This window comes from Adiantum capillus-veneris, chromosome 8 (genome assembly GCF_014529385.1).
Source record: "Adiantum capillus-veneris isolate H3 chromosome 8, ASM1452938v2, whole genome shotgun sequence".
NCBI classification, from domain to species: domain Eukaryota; kingdom Viridiplantae; phylum Streptophyta; class Polypodiopsida; order Polypodiales; family Pteridaceae; genus Adiantum; species Adiantum capillus-veneris.
This window is the reverse complement of record NC_140938.1, coordinates 154,647,622-154,670,247: the sequence shown is the minus strand read 5'-3', so window position 1 is coordinate 154,670,247 and position 22,626 is coordinate 154,647,622. Positions and strand designations below refer to the sequence as shown.

The following is a 22,626-nucleotide window of genomic DNA, read 5'->3' as shown; positions in this document are numbered from 1 at the left end:
AGAAATGATTTTGTGAGCATAGCGGGTAGACATAATTGAAGATAGCAACATAATCATAGCAATTAGTTAACTTGGCATAGACAATACTTTTGCAAGAGAGAGAGTTTAAAGAACATGACAACAATTGAGGACCGGATTTATGTGGAGCCGGTCCCCCCTCCAATAGGCATTTGTATTATGATTTCTCCCATAAAGAGAGACTTGTTACAATACAGTCTTTGTGTTCCTTGTGACCTAGGTGATGCCATGAAGATGGAAGGCTTCATGCACCACAAACATAACATAAACTTGAAGAAAGCTTTAACTATCCCAAGCCTCAGTCCCAAGACCTCAAACACCTTCGAAGGTGGAGAGAGCTAGCAGGGAATGAGGGTAGGGAAGAGGAAGAAGAAACATTTCGTAGGAGAAAGAATTAGTTCCTCACTTATCATACTCTTGTTGCTAGCATACATAATAGCATAGTAATGAAGAAGAAGGAGATGGCAAGCTTAAGCATTGAAGCATGGCTCTTGGTTGGATTTGCACTCCATAGCCAAGAGTGTTGGTGTAGGCTCTCAACCTCTACTTGCTTGGAGAGGGAGCTCTTGCACTTTGCATATCACACAATGAGAGTGCTTGTGAGTGTGTGTGGGTGAGTATACCCCCTAGGCACCCCCCTAGCTTGCTTGGGTCGACCCCCCCTTGTAGCTCATGCCTGAAGCTCATTGGACCCCTCCAGGCCTAGCCAATCACAAGCAGGAGCCATTACAAGCAACATGGGTAGCCTTGGGACAAGTGTCCCCCTTTCTCCTTTGAGAGAGAGGACTTGATAAATGCTAAAACAATTAGATAATTCATGTAATTTATCATTGGACCCCTTTGAAGCCTAGCCAATAGGCTTCAAGCAACACATGAAGGTAACATGGGTAGGGGCCTGACATGTGTCCTTGCTGCCTCTTCAACATGGGCTTCCCTTGTGTGTGTGAGTGGGTGTTCTCTCTCTAGGCCCTAGGAAAAGGGCTCGCCCCCCCTCTTGTAGGAATGCTTTTGACTTTTAGGTGATCAAGCACCTTACTCACCAAGCATGACAAAGCACTTGAACTAGGGGGGGTTCCCACAAGCATCTCAGGCAAGCTTCTCAAGGCACCTCAAGTACTTTAATCATGCAGCAAGTCAAGCACCTCAAGCATGGAGCCAGTCAAGCACCTCAAGCATCTTAATCAAGCACCTCAAGCATGAAAAACACCTCAAGCATGACAAGCACCTCAAGCAGGACAAGCACCTCGAGCTTGGGCCGGGTTCCCACCTCAGCCCTAGCTTACTTAAGGTCAAAAGGACTTTTACACACATTTATTGGAGGTCTTCAATGAAGCTAACCCTAAGGTCTTATGCTCCATTGGTTAGCCTTGCTCTTTGATAGACCATCTCCCTTTTGGGCCCCTTTACATTGGCCCCGTGTTGAGATAGATCTAAAAGCACATACCTATATCTTAACACTTGTTCCCGTTTATTCTCCCACATTAAGTGATCAATTTAATATGAGAAAATCATTTGGGTTAGTTAGATATTAGATTTTATGACACAAAGCATTGAAGCCGTGCTCTTCCTCTCTCACACACATGCACAAACACACGCTATTCTTTTAAGTTCCATGGAGAAAACACAAGAGTTGTCTTTGAATTGAGATTGGAATATTGCTTCATTCCTTTGGGTCGAGCAGGCCCATAAATACTCCATTCTTCATAGATTCCACAGGGGGATGTCGAGTCTATTACATTCTCCAAGGAGGATTTCATTAACTGTAAGAGGTCGAGGGTGTAGGCTTGAGCAATAGTATTGAATCATCTGCAGCTTTCTCTTATTAGCTTTGCATCCAAAATATGTAAGATAAGTCTTCTTCTGCCTGACATCTTTTGCATTTTCCATCTCCAATTTTAGCTTTAAGTGCTCTGGCTCCAATCCATACACCTTGATGCATAATGGACAAGATAGCTATGCTTAATGGGGTAAGCAAAACTCCAAATACATTTAAATCTGTAGCTCCATTGCCTTGAGTTACATTGCAAGTTATTTTTCTTATTCAGATTCTTCCTTAGTGCTTCATCAAAATTCTGATCCATGCTGTAGTTGGAGATTGCTTTCCAGGCCCAGTCTTTGACATTTCCATGCTTGGTCCTAGCTGTCACTTGAGTTTGGAGCAGACCTTTAAGCTCAATAATCCTGTTCAGAAGTTCAGAACAACAGCCAGGAGACAAATTAGTGTTAGAAAGCATTTCAACTGAGACCCATTCACCATTTCTATACAGGTCTGCCCAGTTGTGGAAGCCTGCTTTGCAGCATTTATGAGCCTTGATATTAAGTTTTCTTCCTATTTTCTGAGGGATGAAACCAATCCATATAGAGTCCTGCATCAGAAAGTCATGAGACAAGGCCTTTTTCAAGGAGATATGCATGCTTTTCCTAATCTCAAACCAAGACTTCCAAAGAGCAACAGTTAGGGTGCTGCCTGCAGGTGTCAGCATGACAGTGGAGGTGATAGTGTCCCACAAGGAGAGATTTTTCCAAGCTTTATAAGACTGAACTGAGAATTTGCTAATATTCCTTTTGATAAGACAAGCCCAAAAATCATCAGAAGACACAGATCTAGCTATCCACTTACCTGCCATCTTGTTGGCTAGCTTTTCCAAATTCAGAATGCCCAGACCTCCTCTTATTTTGGGCATACAACAAGTGTTCCAAGAAACTTTTTCAACCTTATGTATTTCATCTGTGCCCCCTGTTAGGAAATAAGACGTAGCTAAATAGATATTTGAGTAGATTACTTAATGGAGAGAGATAGATTCCACACACAAAAGATTATAGAGTAGAGAGAGAGAGAGAGAGTACACACAATATACGTGGTTCACCCAATGTGGGCTACGTCCACGGGAAAGCAGCCACTCAATGGCTTTAGCACTTCAAAAGAAGAAGTAGTTTACAAAGGGATTAAACCCTTAATAGAGCTCCCGCCTTGCTTCACTCTCACCACCTCACACTCACCTTGTTGCATCAACTTCACACTATGAAATGTGTGTAGAAATGGACTCCTTTTATAGGCCAAAAGGGTTGCCCTCTCTTATGAGAGACAGCCATGTGTAGCTGCCCTTGTGCGAATAAGTCCAAATCGGACCCTTCAATCCGCCCATATTCCGGCCTTTAAAGTTGCCCCTGATTCTTGTCCGTGAAAATTTTGGTTTCCGGTGAGTGATTTTCCTTCACGCACGATGGCTTCTCCTCATAATGGGGGCCTTACAAATGTATGCTTTTACGACAGAAAATTACAAGGGTAAATCAGGCTCCATACTTAACACCCCCCCACAAAAATCTTCTAGCAAGAGTTATGACCTGGTTCAGCTGTTGTTTGGTGGGTTTCCACCAAGATAGGTAATAAATTATGGATGGCAAGATATAGTGATTGAGCACAAAGGATCTGGAAGCCAGATTAGGCTGCATATTTTGCCACATCAAAACCTTCTTTTCGAATCTGTCCATAACCCAGTCCCACCTTTGGGCCATTGACACCTTAAAGCCCATTGGTATGCCAAGCAATCTGAAAATGTGTCCATCAGGAAGAATCTGGCAGCCAGCATCAATCACTGATTGTGGGACTGAACCTTTTGAAGCTTTAACTCCTGTTTTCTGATGGTCAATCTGAGAGCCACTGGCTATACAAAAAGTGTTTAAACAGTTCAAAAATGCATCAACAGACCCCTGATCAAGTTTACACAGAGCATTAGTGTCATCTGCAAACATATGGAGGCATAAATCAACATCTGAGCCTGCAATTTGAATACCCTTGAGCAAGCCTTTTTGCATCTGATCCTTTACCAACCACCCCAATGCATCTGAAACTATAGTAAAAAGCAGAAGTGGGACACCCTTGCCTTATGGATCTTTTGAGAGTAATGAGATCAGTTAAATCACCATTTATGGCTACTTTAGCAAAAGCATTTCCAAGAAGAACATGCACAAAATTTATGAACCTTTTACCAAAACCAATATCATGCAAAGCTTGCAGAATGAAGTCCCACTCAATTCTATCATAGGCTTTATCAAAGTCAACTTTGAAGAACATAAAATCTTGTTCAGTTTCATAGGCATATTCCATGCCCTCCCATAGAGAAATAATTGCATCCAGAATGAATGTACCTTTAATGAACCCTTTTTGGTCTTTGAGGATGATTGTGTCCATCAAGGGGCTAAGTCTTCTGGCCAGAGCTAGAGCAAAATTTTTGTAGATAGAAGTTAGACAGGTGATGGGTCTCCAGTTATTCAACTCCTCCTTGCTACCTTTTTTATGAAGGAGTTTGACCACCCCAATATTTATACACGCTGGAAGAGATCCTTTTTTAACAACTTCTTGCCACACTAGAATCAGGTAAGGGGTCACAAAGTCCGTTCTAACAAATTGACCTTAGAGAAAAAAGAAGAGTGATGATACATGGGGAGCTCTCAAAGCTCAGCCAGTTCTGACCACCCCTCTAAGAGCTTAGAAATGAACTCAGGCTGGAAGAGATCCTAAAGAAAAAGGCAAAGGATTTCATACCCCCTCTTAGGGGACAGGGAGGTCTCTTGGCCCAGACCCAAAAGGAGACTCAAGAAAATTGCCTTGCTTAGAGGGAAGACTGTGCCTAGTGCAATGGCCAGCTCCCTGGAAGCACCTATCTCTGAAGGGGAGCTCAGAGAATTTTTTGAGCTTCAAAACTTTAAGCTACATAATAGAAATATAGATATGAAAGTTCATTTCATATTTCAAAACTGAAGACATGTCCATCATTAGATTTAGAAAATTCATTTCAATGAGTGTCCACTATTTTATTTCAACCAATCAGCATTTTTGGCCTATCAAAAAATGCTTGAAAATACAACTCAACCTTTTTGTCTATTTTAGTCAACAAAAAGAGAAGGCATCTCTATAGCCTTTGCCCTTTGGGCATGCCAAAAAGTAAATGCAGGCATTCGAATTGTATTCACATTATTTCAATCATATAAGAAAGATACTTGTTTCCACAGAAAGAAACAACACTAAGCACATGCATACCTTGCAAGTTCGCTCTCCAAAGCGTTGGCAACTTTGGACCATCAAGGAGTTGAATACAGAGGGTAGCGTTGCTACAAGCGATGAGCAGTCTCTGCAAACGAGAGTTGGTGACCAGAGGAGGGAGTTGACCCTCAGCTTTAAATGCCACGGGGTCCCAACCATAGGATCAATGGCTCTTGTGCAAAACCAAGGCCACACGTAGATCTCGGTCGTCGATATGTAAAAACTAAACCCGAGATCCCGAGTTTAGTTTTTATGTCGAGATCTATCATTTTAACTTTAAGTTTATGAAAAAACACATCAATTTCAAGAAAGCGCACATGGGCATTATGGTTAAGGCCCTGGACTCTCAAGCTAGCGGTGAGGGTTTGAATCCTGGCTAGGGAAGCGACGACATCCCGAGATTAGGGCCCCCGTGGGCGTAAAAAAAACTCGAGATTTTGAAATTAGTTTGAAAAAACTAAACTCGGGATCCCGAGTTTAGTTTCAATAGATCGATGGTCCAGATCGATCTGTCACTTGGGACCATTGATCCCATGGTTGGGACCCCGTGGCACTTAAAGGGGAGGGGAGTTGACAGAGCAATCAACATTAATTTTTTAATAAAAAAGCAGAGTCACATCGTGAGAGCACTCATCCAGAGGCTCTTGGCCGTGGGATTCGATCTTGAGCAATGGCCAAGATCATGACAAGTGGCCGCTTGTAGGGTCAAGAAGCCAAAAAAAACCTCCTTAGGCTCACCAAGTAACCAAGATAAAAATTTCTTAAAAAGATTTTTAACATAAGCCTCTTTAAAGCACTCAATTTTTAATCCAAAATCCAGCACTGAAGTGTCTCGTAATAGGATGCCATCGTATGTCTAATTATACTTTGAGCCCAATGGTAAAGTAAATAAGACGAGTAGGCCATAATATATCCATGTGTTTGATGTGCATTTTGATGCTTTGCTTTAGTGTGTTTGATGACATTGTATAAGGATAGTACTCATAGTACCAGTATGCATACTATCCTTATTTTCTTTTTAAACCTAAGGGTGATGCTCATCATGAAGAGGGGTGGATCTCATAGGAACTTTAATAAAAGTCACCCGTCATATCTATCCAAGAGCATACGAAAATAACAAGGTGAGATTTCATGATGGCTTTCCAAAAAGGAAATCAAGATATGAGGAAAATAAAAATACAATATATATATATATATATATATATATATATATATAGAGAGAGAGAGAGAGAGAGAGAGAGAGAGAGAGAGAGTCGCAATCGTTTGTTCTTGTGAAAAAAGCTCTTTACTCTTTAAAAGCTTTAAAAATAAAAAGGTACACAAAATAAAAGCAATGAGGTCCCATCCTAAGAAAAAAGAACAAGTATAAATTGTGTGTTCATGTTGAAAATAATATAAGATGAACAAGGACAAAAAAAAAAAAAAAGGCAAAGTCTTAAAAAGCCCTGTAAGGCTATGAAATGAAAGAGACCCATTTGACAAACTCCATCAAAATTTAAGATGAGTCTCCATCGTGGCACTGAAAACATTCGAAGGATGCCTAACTCGACTCAACACTAAGGCTTCTTTTAGAAAGCCAAAAACAAAGTGTTTGATGCCATTGTATCAAGGCTCTTGGCTTTACTTTTTGGCCTACAGAAGGCAAGAGTGGGGTGGGTGGGTTTTTGGTGCAAATTGTGGACCATGGATGCAAGTTGGTCGGATGGAGGACACATGTACATTCTGCTTGATTTTTAATATTTTTTCTAAGCTTTTGTAAAGGTGTTGACATTTGTGTACCTCTTTCTTTAAAGAGGACCATTGAAAATTGGGTCACACACAATCTTTTTTATCCTCTTCCACCTTTTTTTGTTATTTAAGTTTGTGAAAAAGCCCTTTCACTAACGAGCATGGGCTCCATTTCATTAAAAAATTTTAATAAGCTAGTCGATTGAATTGGTTTTTATAATTTTCTTGAAAGTGGGGGGGTTCCTTAATGTTAGGTCTTTTCTTGATGTAGCCCGAAGTCGGGCGGCGGGTCTCTATAGGTCGATTGTAGACTCTCGACTCTGCGCATGCCATGCGGTGCATTGAAGGCCCGTCTACAGGACGTCATGTCTTTAGCGCACAAGAGACTGCGGCTTCACTTGACAGCGTGTTCATGGTCTTTTCGTACTATCGCCTGAAGGCGAGTGGCTCTCTGTAGTCCAATGTTCGGGAAAAATATGTCTCAACTTAATATCGTGTCGTTTTCAATTTCAAAAATGCCGGTTGAAGGCAAGGGGAAAAGGAGAAATTCCACCCCAACTTAAAGAAAAATATTGTTAAAACCCAAAAAATAAACCTAATTTTCTAAAATTTCCTCTTGGTAAATTCAAAAAAAGGAGTTTTGTATGTTTGGAAATTTTTCTCCAACATTGTTGTAGCCAGACTCTACGCATTCAGTGCATTGAAGCTCTACGTGTGTGATGTGATGGGCTTATCATATAAAATGTCATTTTCCTTGGTGTAGTTGAAGACGTGCTCTAGCTCTCCTATGAGGCTAGCCGCTGTAGCTTGTTGAGTCCTCTGTCTCTCTCTCTCTCTCTCTCTCTCTCTCTCTCTCTCTCTCTCTCTCTCTCTCTCTCTGTACACCATCACAATCCTCAATCCAAGAGCGCCTAAAATTGAGAGGATGGTCCACGTTGAGCTTGCTCCTGAGTCCTTTCCACCTTCTTGAGTCGAGCGCTCTCTGTCTCTCTCTCTCTCTCTCTCTCTCACACACACACACACACACACACACACACACACACACACACACACACACACACACACACACACACACACACACACACACTCCTGTGGCTATGGTTTAGGACATGTGCTCGGCCAATCTAAGCCATACCTACTTTTTCTCTAGCCTCCAAGCGAGTATCTTGCATGTGCTGACAGATTGCATGAGGTTGTTTCTATTGGCTATGGAGTATATCGGCGCTTTGGCAATTTGTCCTCTTCATGTTATGTGAGCCCTTTCAGCCAGGGACAATCAAGCAGTGAATTAAACAATTCTCCCTTTAAGAATGCAATAGTATCTGTGTTTTGGGACGCTGACAACAAGCCCCCAACATCATCTCCATGTGATGGAGGTCTCTACCTTTGACTTGCTGCTTCACTATTTGGCTCTGTTGTTGAGATGGTGGCATATATGAACCACCATGCTTTCATGCATGTCCCAAATTGGGTGTGTGAATAGAGACACAACAGAAAAGAGGTAGAGATTTTTGAAAAGAAAGGCCTTGTGCAACCCTATGTGTGCAAACTTTGTGGTTAAAAATTCAAAGCTAACATTCTTCTCAAGAAGCATTTCAAGCAGCTTCACGAGATAGAGCATAATAAGAGGATGACAAGGCTGAATTCTTTGAAGGGAAAGAAGAAAGAGAAATGTAGAGTGGCAATCTTCTACAGATGCAGATGTATAAAGAAGTGGCAAGCCCAATACTGGTTCCAAAGGTTGGCTAGATTTGGCACGAGCGGGTATCTTTGTAAAGACAGTGTAGTATAAGCCTCAAGCTGCAGACATTGAGCTAAAGAAAGAGATGGAAGACTCCATACACAAGGGCATCAAATGTGTTGTATCTGACGACATGGATTTTGCACGGATGCTTGCAGATGCTAGAGATTTGGATCTTTAGACAAAGCTCTCTAGACTGTTGTTTTTGGAGAGTATAGGTCATTAAAAAGATATACTAATTTCTAGTTTCCTTGAGAGGACATTGTCGAGGTGTATCGGCACAAGATTTCCAAGAATCTATTCAGGCACGGGCTGTTTATCACGATTCTTCTTGGAAAAGGGAACTTGAAGTATTGGGCAGGAGTGCGCAATAATGATTTGGACGTGGAACTCAAGGTTTCGGTTGTGATGTGCCCGTGAAAAATGCTAGCTTTTGAGCTTTCTCAGAGGAGGAGCGGCATGATGCACATGGTTTGCATCAGATGATGACATGGAGTGATCTTTTGATGAGGAAGATGAAGAATTTGATGATGAGTGTGACTTCAATATTGGCAATGATGAGGTGGTTTGACTTCCTTATACTTATGTTTACACAGCTCAAGGGTAGAGAAAGGTTATGATTGTATAGTTGTCTCTGAAGACAAGAGGCAAGTTGGAAGCACATGATTGCAGCGTGATGTTTTGGGTGTTGACTGTCTTGTTCATGCCGAGTAACTTAAAGTTCATGTGGGATCTTGACTATCTTCTTCATGCGGAGTAAACGTTTCATGAAGTATGGGGTTGAAAGCAAGTTGTTTGTTACGTGTGTCCTTTTCAATGTGCCAATGTTGTACCTTCTTGTGTGCACTTCGTATCAAGGGGTTCAAGATTTGGTGTAGCTTAATAGGTGGTTTCACTGCATTCAAGTAAAATTTTGAAGCAAATAGATGGCTTTGCTGTAATGGACGCGGATAGCACGAGTTGCCTATGCCTAGGAAAAAGCCTCTACTTACACTTGTTGTACGGTTATATCTTCACACTGAGAATATTTTTAATGTATTGCATGGCTAATGGTTCTTTATTCTTCAAATGTATGAGCTAGGTGTAACTACCAGGTAGAGAAATTGCACGAATTGATGTTGTATTGGTACTCTATCTGAGCCATCAAACACAATTCTATTACATATGTTCCTCTCTAATTTTTTATTTCATATGTTGAATGTTTCTTTGACCATGTTATTTACATGTGCATTTATAAGTTGATTCTTAATGAGCATCAAAGGCCATGTACGGAGTGCTGGAAAATGAAGTGACAAGATCTGGTTGAAAGCGGATTGCAATACCTCGATTGGAGTTTGTAGGTTGCTTGTATGATGGTGTACTATCTAGCCTACTGGAAATACTTTACCACCGCTTACTACTACCATACTTTGATGGTGTAAGTGCAAGTGCTTTTTCCTCATCACTCCTCAGAAGCATATCACTACCATATTGCTTTATTGGTGGAAGTGCTACTAGGGATTTATCATCATCACTCCTAGAAAGCATATTGTGTTGACCATATATGCTTGAATGGTGTAGCAAGTGCAAGAAATTTGTCCTCATCACTCCTAAAAAGCACATTAGTACCATGCTTGAATGGTGTAAGGGCAAGTAATTTTGCCACCTCCTTACTCTCACAAGTTGATGATCTCTTTGTGTTGCTCATGTGAAGGCCTTTTTCTATGCATTGCGGCTCTAACTCGGCCTCTCTAGTCTTCTTCCCCTTCATGGCCTCCATATTAGCACTATTATAATTGTGATTGGAGTCTACTATCAAGGGAACCCCTAGCTTGGGGAAAGGCTCCGTAGCTCCTCCACTCATATACAACCTCTAATACCATATTAGTGAATTTGAGAATTTCCCAATTTCCACTTTCAAAAAGAGCTTAAGATTAGACTACATGGTAAAATCTTAGCCAAATTTTTGAGAGCATGGCTCTGAAGATATTTTCAAGTATTACCTTGTGGAAGGCTTATGGCCAAATCTTCAAGATATTGCCGATTCTCAAATGGGCTCTAAAGTCTCAAACTCTCTAATATGGTGTTCTCTCCTCAATATAATTATATATGCATGCATCCTCTCCATCATCCTCAAAACATTGATGGATTTGTTGAGCACCTCTTATCAAAGTAAAGGTGCTAGGGCTCACCACCACTCCATTCTTGGTTCACATATTGATACCTTTACACAAACCAAGCAAGAGTTGTCCTTTCAATTTTTTTATAGCACTACCTTGTACTTTATAGAAAAGGAGAAGAAAGCCACTAAATGGATCTGAGTACCAAATTTGCATTTGTAAAGAAAACATAAGTTCTCTCTCTCTCTCTCTCTCTCTCTCTCTCTCTCTCTCTCTTTTGCGTTCAACTCTCCTCGTCGGCAGATAGATCTTTAAGGTTTCTTGGGATAGTTCCCTACGACATTAAAATTCTCTTTTTCTTCTTCTTCTTCTTCTTCCTGTGTGTGTGTGTGTGTGTGTGTGTGTGTGTGTGTGTGTGTGTGTGTGTGTGTGTGTGTGTGTGTGTGTGTGTGTGTGTGTGTGTGTGGAATCAAGCATGGAGTTCATACCTCACCGGAGATCGTTAAGGACTAGAGATCGTTAAGGTTTCCATAATAACCTTTGTATCACCTAAGTTTGGTAGATTGGTTATCCTAGTTCCCTTTGCACTATCAAGTCTTGAGTTCAAGATTCATTGGATAGATCTTGGGATTCTTCCTACCACGTAAAAATAGATCCTACAAACACAATTCTCATCTACTTTTTACATTACATTTCCTTACCAGGCCACTGTGATTCTTCACCTTGTTAGTCTATGATTTTGGCACAAGCATAAAAAGGCGACAACAAACATCATATACAACATTGGAATTTGGAATTTATAGTCCTCACCTTTAGGCAAGCACATCAATCCACCAAAAAACAAATTTTTATAGAAAAAATGTTAGTTAAGCCCATACACGACATGCTGTGACTCACATTCCTTAATTTTATTCACAATTTATTTATTGTTACATACTGGGTCTTTCTTAAACTCATTAATTAATTAATCCTAAAGATTCCCTCCCTTCGCCCAATTTCAAAGGGAAAGTCCCCCCTCACTGCCGTTCCCACCAAGGATGTGCTCTGGCTCCCAATGTCATCATGCTTACCCTTCCTGACACATCCCTCTCATTGAATCCTTGTTACCATTGAGTAGATTGGGAGAGGGACAGGCTCTGCCTTGCAACTTCTTCTACTATTGCTGAGCACAACCCATGTGTACCATGCAGGGTAGCATGGCACAGATTGGGAGAGCTGCAAGCATTCGCCCCTCCCTCCTTGCTGTTTGACGCTCTCGCAACATTGAGTCCACCACCCCTACGCCCTTCCCCCCTTTTCCGCCTCGCTACGATCCACCAATTTACTCATCCTCATCGTGATACTTCTTCAAGATGCTGTCATCAACCTGACTTGTCTAGCACACGTCTCCGCGTTTGCAGATTGAGAGAGAGAGAGAGAGAGAGAGAGAGAGAGAGAGAGAGAGAGAGAGAGAGAGAGAGAGATACAGAGAGAGAGGCTCCTCATCCTCTTCCTTTCGCCCCAAAAAATCATCACCCTTGTTCCACGCGCCATGCCCTGCCTTTTTCCCTTCAAAATATAACCGTCTCTTAAGTCAACATGAAGACAAAACCTAACTTTGTTTTTCCCAAGCTGAGAAGTATCTCCCTAGATTCCTACAAAAAGAAATGCAAAAATGATTTGAGCGACATACTTGTCTCTATGTTCATTGTGCTTCTATTTGTTTGTTGAAGCATAGTGGTGGCAGCAAACCACTATCCAACACCTAAGTCAATCATAAGGTGTCTAAGACAAACACACTCAACCATAAAAATATGCCTTATTTTCAACCTCACAAATAGTAGTGGTTGTCAAATTCGGAAGCGCGAGCGAGAGAGAGAGAGAGAGAGAGAGAGAGAGAGAGAGAGAGAGAGAGAGAGAGAGAGAGAGAGAGAGAGAGAGAGAGAGAGAGAGAGAGAGAGAGAGAGAGAGAGAGAGAGAGAGCAACCAACCACAACAACGCTTTTAATGACTTACAATGGGGGCTTACATACTACCCAAGAATCATGTCAAAATAAGTAAAGTAAATATATAGTAGATAGATTAATAACTAGGGTTACATTAGGCATTCACTTGAGATGCATAAACTTTAGCGCCCTCTTTGTAGCTCATAGTGGATATGTGTAGGATGACCAAGTCGATGAAGAATCTACCATGGACACCTAATAACGCATCTACTATCGGATACACAATGGATTTGCAGTCACCAATTTGTCACCAAAAGGAATGCCATCTTGACCATTGGTTGCCTTATAGAAAGGTGAACTATAGATTGCACTTCATCCAAGATTCCCATTCGCGAACTATGAACACATCACGTATAAACTTTCCGAGATAATGAACTTTTGAACACATCCAGACCATAATCTTGCCAACACAATGGATCATGCACACATCCAATGCGTTTTGTATATGTCACTTGGTCCCTTGCTACATGCAATGTGCCTTGAAATTCAACACATGTGTTCGAACATTGATGGCTTGAACTCTGACACATGGCTTTCAATTAAGTATAGGGAGCTCCAATTGCCCCTCTCTTCTACTCACAAGCCTCTGATTGAAGCATATTGGACCAATGTCCACCGAGCTATGAGGGTATGGTGGACATTGCCATGTGCACCTTGTCACTCTCCTGCATGGAATCACTGGCTCTACCATCCATGTCAAGCTTGTCTTTACCTCTATCCCTTTTTTGTGCTCTTCCATTTTTATTTAGCTCTCAAATCCCAAGAGCAATGGATACATGCCTCCTTGAGGGACTTTGTGTGAGCAGAGGACGCAAACCTAGTACTAGTCTTGTCACTTTCCATAACCGATAGTTGAACTTGGTTCCATTATGGCATTTTTTCCCTCTTGGTCCTCCATTCCAAAATGGCATGGCTTTTAATGCCATGCCATTTTGGCATGGCATGTGGCATCTCAAGACGCACGCAAGAGGAGCTACACCTTTAGTCCAGAGACTTCCTCTCCAAGAGCATTTTAGAATGCAGCGAAGATGAAGACTACACAAATAGACATGCATCTTATGACAACAGAGGAAGGTGCATAATCTTTTTGGGACAGTAGCTCTTAATAGAATTAAGGGAAAGAGATTCTAGATGTGATGCTTATGGGGTTGTGGTTGTAGGCACCCCTCGTACAATTTATAAGAGCCCTTGGAGATGCTTTCTTGCAATTCATTTAGACTTAGAGTTTTGGAGGGTTGGACTCTCAGGAGGTGAACCTTTGTGGTAGGCAATCAAGAAAGAAATACCAAAAGGGGCACCAATCTTTGCAGCTAGTGTATTTGGAAGTGGAACTCCACCGCTTCATGCTCATTCTTCTCTCTCTCTCTCTCTCTCTCTCTATATATATATATATATATATATATAATAATAATAATAATAATATTATATATATATATATATATTGAATTTCAATTATTTGCAACATTCATGTGTCGCTATTGTCCAAGCTTGTAGCAGTGGTATCAAAACCCAAATGATTCTTCTCCTATGAAGGATCCAATCCTTTTTTAACAGCACACATGGATTCTAGTAGTGAATCCTATATAGATGACACCCTTGTGACTACTCGTCTGTGCAAGGAGATGAAGAAAATTCAAATATGAGTGGGAAAAGTGAAGAAGCCAATGGAGAATCCAGTGGGATCAAGATTCATGCGGATGATTTGGGAGCCTTCATGACATGTTTCTTGTGGGGGATCTCTACAAGACCGTGTATTGACGTCAACTCTAGGTTGCCAAGTGCACAAAAATAATGATCACATAATCCAAGGACCGTAATGTGTGAAGTACCTGATGAATCATCGATTGGACAAGGTTCACTCTAGATGGAAAGAATATGTGTACTCACCTCTCCAGCCGACCATGAAGACAAAAGAAAAGTTGAGTGCAAATGAGCAAAAACTAACTCGAAAGAAGACTTTGATGAAGCCCCTGAACAGAAGACCATTCAATTCATGAAAAGCACAAAGCACTCTCAGAAGAAAAGTAAATTAGAGGATTACCACGATTATCTAGGCCAAAAATTTACTTTCAAGGTCGGTAGTAGACCCTAAGGAGTGTATTGGTTTTGAGGATGACCCCGAATTTTCTTCGTCTTCCAAAAGTTTCAACAATTTTTCCTCTAGTTTTTGTGAAGATGAGGAAAAGCAAAGAAGTGGAGAAAGAGCAAGAAAAGTAGATCTGAGAAAAATTATAGTCCTAGCAGCTTAGAGGAGGAGACCTTGTTTTCTTTTGATAGTTCATAAAATTAAAACAAGGAAAAGAAGACCAAAGAGTTCAAGGATAGGGGGTCAAGCAATAAAATTTGACACTTTTTAGGCTTCTAGGATGCCCATCGAGCTCTTGTGTTCATACAGCAGTTTGACACCCCTTTTTTTGGGGAATGTTCTTTCGAAGCCTCCAAGGTATGAAAGGAGGTGCCTTTTCTGAAAGGTAATGCACAAACATGGTGGTTGACCTACTGTTGCACAAGAAAGCACCCAAGAAATGGGTAAAGTTTAAAGGACTGTTCACTGTGGCATGGTTAATGGAAGAGTATGAAGCAGACTTCATTATGGCTTGGCATCATTTGAGGATGACAAAGGAAGACACTCTGGTTGGCGATTGATAGCCAAAGGTTTTGGGATATAGTTTTTGCCAGTAGCTTCTCTTTTGAAGATTACATACAAGGAACAAGTAGAGCGATTGTGGTCTTTTCAAAGAGATTCAACGGTAATCTTCTGAAAAGAAGCTACTAACTTTTGCTTTAGGCCCAAATTGATAGAAGAGTAGTGTAATCTTCTGAAATTGATAATCTTGTGAAAAGAAGCTACTGTTCCTTATAGGTAATCTTTTGGAAAGAGTAGTTGCTTTGGGCCCAAATTGATAGATAATATTTTGAAAAGAAGCTACTTCTCCTTATACAAGATTACCTGTAAAGACGAAATCCACAGGGCCCAAATTGATAGAAGAGTAGTGTTTTGAGTACTTCAAAATCTGCAAGAGTTATGGTTGTGGTGAACAGAGACATGTCTTGTAGAAACGTCCAAGGAACAAACCAAGAGAACTAGCTGATAGTTCATCAGAGAGCTCTGACGATTAGAATGATGTGCTGGTGGATGTTTGGAGCAGTAGCCAATAGGTCCCAAGGCACAAGAAAAAGAAAAGAAGGGTAAGGTAGATACATTGATAATTTGGTCTTTTCCACTCTTGATCCAAAATGGATGGGGAGGAGGACTTCATAGATTCTCCTCAATCTTGAGTTGTACCTAAAGGCATTTGGATTTTTATCAATGTCTATTCTTTCAGCGTATGTCAAATCAACGGGTTGAATCTAGTGCAATGCGTCTTGCATAAGAGGGGAGCCACCCCACTCCTTTGTCCTAGATTGCCCACATTGAACAAAGTTGCTAATTTCTACGTGAGATTTTAGAGACACTGATAGTCTAACGATATTCCACGTCATGAATTTATGAAAATTTGTACATTGAATTGGGAATTTCCTAGATTGAACTTGTTCACATGTGTGTATTGCTAGAGAATGTGTTGGAAAGATGACATGTTTGCATCATTTTTTCTGATGAATGATGAGATGATTTTAGTGCATGTAGACATCTATTAGAGATTGGCAAGATTTGGATGTGATGGCTAAGTAAATGTGATTCTAGTGTATCAAGATTTCTATCTGGAGGCAATGAGATGGCTAATCAGACATCTAGGTGCATAAAGAATTTTGAACTAATTGAGATGGCTAGATTGAATGTTTGCACTTCAATAGTCAGGTAATCAGAATGTTGTGACTTTGAGATAGCAATAGTGTGGGCATCATCTTATACATATATAGTTCTTACTTTTCACCCAAAATCCCATGTGGGTTTTATTCAATGCCAATGGTATCTTGTAGCAAACTTTCCATTTTTGAACACCCCCCCCCCCCCCCCCCCCCCAAAACCACCACCACCCAAAACTCATAAAATTCCACCCACCACTTTGATTTTGGGCAAGCTTCAATTGGTTGCAACTTCATGCTCAAAGCTCCGACCCTGAGTCATACAAACCAGCCACGAGCTTTCATATTAGACTCTAAGTTTGAGCATCCCTCCACTCCTTGAGGTTCCTAATCATTTGTATCGAGTTCACAAAAATTGAGAAAAATGAGAATTCCCTTCAGATCCCTGTTCATTGTCCAACTTCAACCGCAAATAATTTTGCGTGTATACATCCAATTGACAAGCAATCAAACACATCAAACACATCCTAGAAATTACAAGAAGCACTACTGCTTGAAACTTTGTCAAGTTGAAAAAAATCTTTTGATGCACACATTCCAAGATGAGACAAGGCATGATGAACCCTTGAAAAAACTTCAAGCGATGGCATGTCCTCCATTGGGACTCCAAGTCAAGAGCCATAATGCCCGGCTTGGAGAACATACTCAACACTTTAATTCCATATATTTGAACACCACTCGGGCTATAATTTCATTAGCATCATTAGGTAAAAAATTGCAAAACACTTTAACTTTCAATTGCCATAACTTGGCAACTTTAAGCCCCTTAAGGATCTGTAAAAAGAGGGTTGGGGAGTGCATCAAATGGCACAAAATTCATAAAAAAACCAACACTTGATCAGCTCTAGGTAATCATCCACGTAGCACCAAAACCATGCACTTTGGCCTATAGAACCACATCTAGCATACATTTCTTGATCCCCTTGCTTACCCTTGTACCTAGCTACTGTTCAAATACATTGAATTGGTCTTGCTTGCTTCCATAGTTGCATTTCCCACCTCTTCTAGCATCAATAGATTTTTGTTGCACCACCATTGCCGGAGTGCATGGTTCTCCATGGGTGACCGGGTAGGTGCCGAGCCTTTGTCTGTGAGAGTAGTGAGAGGCGAGCAAAAATAAGAAGAAGAGACTAAAGATAGCACTGATCTAGTGCTAATTAGCAAAAAAATAATGAGGATTTAACATAGCTTAAGAGAATAGCATAAAATAAGATACATTCAATCCTATAATCAGAATTTGCTTCTAGTTAATAAATTTTGATAATTTGTAGCTCACAAATTGATCATACACGCATTGTAGGTGTACACATTGATCGTGTATCCCAAACCAAAAACCTAAACCAGTTAATTGATAGACTCAAACACAAGAAAAAGCTAACTGATCACCAAGTTTTATTTTGATCAAAGAGAGACAACAAGAGAGAGAAAAGCTTCACTGTAGCACAAGACCTATTGATTCACTTCTTTTGCTTTCCCTCTAGGGAACCCAAATGTGTACAAGATTATTTACCTTATATCCTTGTGAGAGCTCCCAAAACTATGTGTGATCCCCATGTGATGGCAAAACTTTCCCAAAACCCATACACACTGTATTCTAAGCCCAATAAATAACAATTTTTGCCTTTCATAGATTTTGACATTTAGTTTGACTCTTCGTACTAACAACACATAAATTATGCCTATTGTCAAAACATCAGTTAATCCACATAGACATTCCATTGATTATTACCTCACTATATCTTTGGCACATTCAAAACCATTGAATAATGAAGAGAACGGAAAACATGATATTACAACACATTGTGACAAACTATCTTCTGCATGAGGCTTCTCAGGAATCCGTCATAACACACAATAATGTCATAACACACAATAATCCGCTAGCACTCACAAGTTACATAATTGAATGTCTCCTCTTTTTTTCCCCATGAAAGCCAAAAAGACACCCTTAACTGTAAGATCCCAAAAGTCACTACTACTTTTACTAAGGTTCATACATAAGTCAAAATAGTAAATCCGCCAAGGTCTAGCCTAAACACACACCTTTAAAAGAATCTCCTCCTCCTCCTTAATATCTCCATCGAGAGCATCCAAAATCCCCTTGAATTAATCCCCTTGAATTTATCATTGAGAGATGACTTCAAAGAAAAATCCCCATCAAGTTGTGTGTGTGTGTGTGTGTGTGTGTGAGAGAGAGAGAGAGAGAGAGAGATAGTTCATCACATGAGTCTCCTTCCTCCTACAAACATGAATAATTCCCTTGCTTTGTCTTCCTCTTCAAGAGCTTTCCATTAGCTCCCCCTTTGATAGCAAAAGAAAACCCCCCTTTTGATCTTCATCACCTTTGACAAGAAAGAAGAATCCCTTTCCTTTCTCCCCAAACTAACCTCCCCAATAAATAATCCTTGCTCGTGGCCTCCCAAAAGCATGCCATTTTTTTTTCTTTTTAGCCCTTTTATAGTATACTCAAGATCTCGATTGAACCCTCCTAACCACAACATGTATTCACCTTCACTTTATCTCCCACTTATGTCCGTACAAGGCCCCACTAGCAAGGTTGCTAGTGGAGCCTCCAAGCCATTTGCAGCTTCTTAACAAAAAGGCACATTTTTTTCATAATGGCATCCAAAATTAATGTAGGCAGCAACCCCACTATAGATCCAACACAAATGACTGCGCCTATGCTTAAGTCTGCATGGAAATTATTCCCAATCACTAGCAATCTTGCAAAGCATGGGGCCAACCTTAAAACACATGGATTGATTCAACAAGAATAGAACAGAATCCCTATTTTGAGTTAGAAACATTTTCAGGCAACAAAATTATCAATTTTTGATGACCAAACTTTTACTAATTCACAAAGAACTATGTAGATGATATGGTCTACTCACATTTTTGAATTGATTCCATGCATGGCATCAATAGTTAGGTCCTTGAGAGATGTAACAAAGTAATTACTTTTGCAATAATTTTGGAACTATGTGTGCTCAAACATTTTGGGTACACAAATGTAGTGAGTGCAGATGCATTGGTGCATGCTCGTGCGTTGTTGTGTTGTGACACATACATAGTGGGAACGAATGCTACAAGATCTATCTTACAGTTTTTTAGATACATAAGTATAAATTCTCCTATAATGTACATATGCATATCTAAGTATAATAATAAGCTTTCTATCTCATTCTATCATTTATCTCAAGGATAACATATTCTTACTTTATCGTTAGAAAGTACTATGGAAAAAAGCATCAATCGCTTCGCTTCTTTAACTTGGGGCAAAAGACATTGGTTCTTTCTTTCTACTTTCTCATTATCATCTCACACCCTAGCTAGATCCTATATCTAGGGTAACTTTCAATATATATATATATATATATATATATATATATATATATATATATATATATATATTCTATGTATTTTTCATATTTTTCTTATATTTCTTTTTAATAGCTACTAGGAAGGAATCATATCCTAGTGGGACACTAGCTTGCATTATTTTCAAAGATGCACCAATTTTAATGCATTATCAAGAGGATGCTTACAAAACTTTGTCAAGGAGAAATGTCATGCTTTCATATTGCATGAGGTCTCCATTGGAATCAAGTGGAAGTCTAAGCTAAGGGGACCACAAGAAGACTTTTGCTGCTAGAAAGATACCCTATTTTGGTAATTTTTTAACACAAAATTTCAATCTAAATTGGAAAATGTATATAAAATAAGAGTAGAAGATAATGAGATGAAATTTTTACCCCTATTTTTATGTTTTTATTTGGAGCCATGGTTGAGGAGATATGATCAAAATGGTGGATCCCAGTGTGCCCACATCATGCAGGGACAACTCATTTCAAACTTTGCTAGTTCCTGTTCACACTGGCTCTTCTCTTTCTTGTGTAACCCTTGGGGGTGCCCTTTACCTATAAAAGGGGACCTCTTCTTCCTTGAAATTCATTCGTGAGGGAGTGAGAGGATTGATGCCTAATTGTACTTAGCCCCATAAACATAAGCTTAAGCCTACACTTGCTCCTAGAGGAACTATCCAATCTTGTAAGCTATCCTTGGAAGATCAACTCTAATCAAAGAAGGTCTTGAACTTGGTGCATCAATCAAAGTAGAAGTCTTCCCTCTTCTTCTCTCTCCATTAAAAATGGTGAATAACTCCCGAGGGTTTGTCAAGTAAGATGTGTTCTACTTTGATATTTTGTTGATTTCTTGTTGTTTTATTTTTTATCTCTCATCCAACATATATTTTCTAATGCCATCTTTCTCTCTAACCAAATATATCTCTTTCACTCTTAGAAATTCATTCTCTCTTCATATTCTAGGTTCTCCTTGCTACATCTACATCTCTTTCCGCAGTATCCTTATTACCTATGGTCAAGAATAGGGCTTGGGAGGAAAATTCTTTTTCCTTCACTTATCTCATATCTACAAATTGCACATACTAGAATTGTCCTAGAGTAAAAACTTTCTTTTTAGAAACCCTATAGCTTAAGATTGTCGTCTTTTGCTGTGTAGAGGTAGCTTGGAGGTAAGTTGTACTTGCCGAGTGCCTTTAGGATTGTAGGATTATAAAACTAGATTAGGATTTTGAGGATGATTGATAGACAAGACAAATCTTAAGATCAATGATCAAGGAACCATAAAAAACAAGAAAACGAGTGTTTGTTGCCACTCTCCACAACCCCATTGCATGAGAACCTAAGAGTAGGGTAAGTAGAATTCGAGGTGGATTTCAAAGGATTGCTCTCTCCGAAGGAATCATTGTGAGTTGTTCTTTGAAGGTGCAGAATTTTAGGTCTACGGTTAGAAAAAGCACGAAAAGACTCCAAACCACTCAATCCGACTGGAGAGTATGCTTAAAGGTTGTATGAACCAGTGGGTAAGCTCAAGGACACATTGAGGTAAAAATTTCAAGCGTTTGCAAAAACTCAAATTACTTACTTTTTCTTGACATTTTAGGCCAAATTAAGTTTTGACTTGATTCCTAAGCTTAAAATAACTCATGAAAAGACTGTCCATTGAAAAAGTGCAAAAACATGTTCAGTTTAAGCCTGAAGTAAATAATTTCGATTAATTACTTTCAGATCAAAATTGACCAAGGTTGATACCAATGACTCATTCTATGTGTACAAACAACTTTTGTAAAGGCACATTGGATTTCGATCACCAAACTGGCAAAAAACTAGGTAAAAACTAAAGTTTGTACTGACTTTTGAGGACTTGAGTGTAAATTGGGAAAAAATAGTCCAAACTTGATGAAATTTGATTCGTAGGCTTATATTGATGTGATAGACATGTGTATATGCTCAGTTGACAAAAAAGATGCAAAAATTTGCCCGAAGTAAATAATCGCGATTATTTACATTTGTCTCATTTTTCAACTTTTTTGACCAAGTTAGCATACCATTAGTTTTATCATGTTGTAATAAGCCCACAAACTAAATTTGGTAAGATTTGGATCATTGGATTGAAAATTATGATCAAATTTGCAAAGTCAGTCTGCGGACACAAAATTGATGACCATTTGACCAAAAATTATCCAAACTTGATAGAACTTGGCTAGAGACCTTAAGTTGAGGTGCTTAATAGATCTGTGTCAAGATTGGGACAAAAAATTGTAAAAAAATAGCTAGAGTAAATAATCATGATTATTACATCTGCTTTAAAAATTCAGAATCTTGGAGATTTGAGCATACCACAAGGTCAAGCATATCAAGTAGACCACACAGATCAATTTTGGTGAAATTTGGATCACAAAAGTGAGACTTAAGCCAGATTCTTGAAATCAGAGTCTGCGGACACGAAACAGTTGATAAACTTGAATAGATTTTGTCCAAACCTAGCAAAACTTGTCCAAGGACCTTAACAGATTGCATACTTGTCAAACCAAGCCAAAAAGTGCAAAAAGCCGACAAAATTAAATAATCACGATTTTTTACTACTGCTATAGAGGGATACCATTTTTGACTTCTGAACTTATACAGTGTTAGACCAGCATAAAATAAAGCCACCGGGAAATTTTGGATTCAATTGGATCTAAATTGGTACACGTTCACTCAGTTTCCAGGTTGCAGATTAATCCTTTGATTTTTGTCAAAGTCGAGTCTGAAAATCTCAAGTTCTGACTAAATTAGCTCGATTTGAAGTGATACGTATATACCAATCACAATAGTTAGCAAAAATTACACAGCCTTTGTAAAA

General features: G+C 39.6%; 1 pseudogene; it reads left to right on the top strand.

The window, feature by feature from the left end:
* Window positions 1-4,967: 4,967 nt before the first annotated feature.
* LOC147453200 (uncharacterized) lies at window positions 4,968-9,102 on the top strand (annotated as a pseudogene).
* Window positions 9,103-22,626: the final 13,524 nt, after the last annotated feature.